Source organism: Sinocyclocheilus anshuiensis, unplaced genomic scaffold, assembly GCF_001515605.1.
Source record: "Sinocyclocheilus anshuiensis isolate Anshui unplaced genomic scaffold, SAMN03320099.WGS_v1.1 scaffold453, whole genome shotgun sequence".
Lineage (NCBI taxonomy): Eukaryota > Metazoa > Chordata > Actinopteri > Cypriniformes > Cyprinidae > Sinocyclocheilus > Sinocyclocheilus anshuiensis.
This window is the reverse complement of record NW_015537979.1, coordinates 1404982-1405757: the sequence shown is the minus strand read 5'-3', so window position 1 is coordinate 1405757 and position 776 is coordinate 1404982.

Sequence of the window (776 nt, the reverse complement as noted above, 5' to 3'; positions counted from 1 at the left end):
AAGTAAATATAAAAGACTTATATTTATAATATATTTAAGGATATTTATACATTTTTATTGGAAAATGACAGAAATACTCATTAAGAAAATTATTTTTACAGGATTCTGCATGTGAATGTGAGTTAAACAGCCAAATTGTAGTCCCATACTATAATACAAATGTGTCACACACATGTAGAAACGCTTTACTTTTTCCACAGGGTAAATTTTAAGTTCACGAACGAGTGCTTCCTCTTTTTTGTCTTGCCACAAAGAGAGAAGAATAATTACACATCCCCGCAATGCAAAAGCCTCACTGGAAATTGCACAGAAATAGCAGGAAACAGGACTTAACCAGTGAGCCGTACTTGTAGATGCACATGATCTCGATGCCTGGGAAAAAAAAGAGAGAGACTGATTCTGCAATCACTACCATACCCTTGCAATTATCCTTTGGGACAGCTTAATTCACCCTAGAACAAAGTAAAGCATTACACATGTAGAGAGAGCGCTGGAGTCATTGATAATGACAGTGTCAGAAATAGCAGGGGCCTCAACGCTCCTCATGCTAAACCATACTGGACCTGCCACAAATGAAAATCACTGCAGGGCTGGTTGTTCTCAAAGAAACCATCAGCTCTGAGTGCGCCTGTGTTTGTTGACTTTGCATTAAGTGCATGTGTGTTCAAAGTTAATTGACTTTACTGAGCATAAATGACATTTTGCAGGGAACATGTTTTTGAAGTGACTTTAACATGAGTTTGTTTCTTCATCAGAACAGATTTGGAGAAATGTAG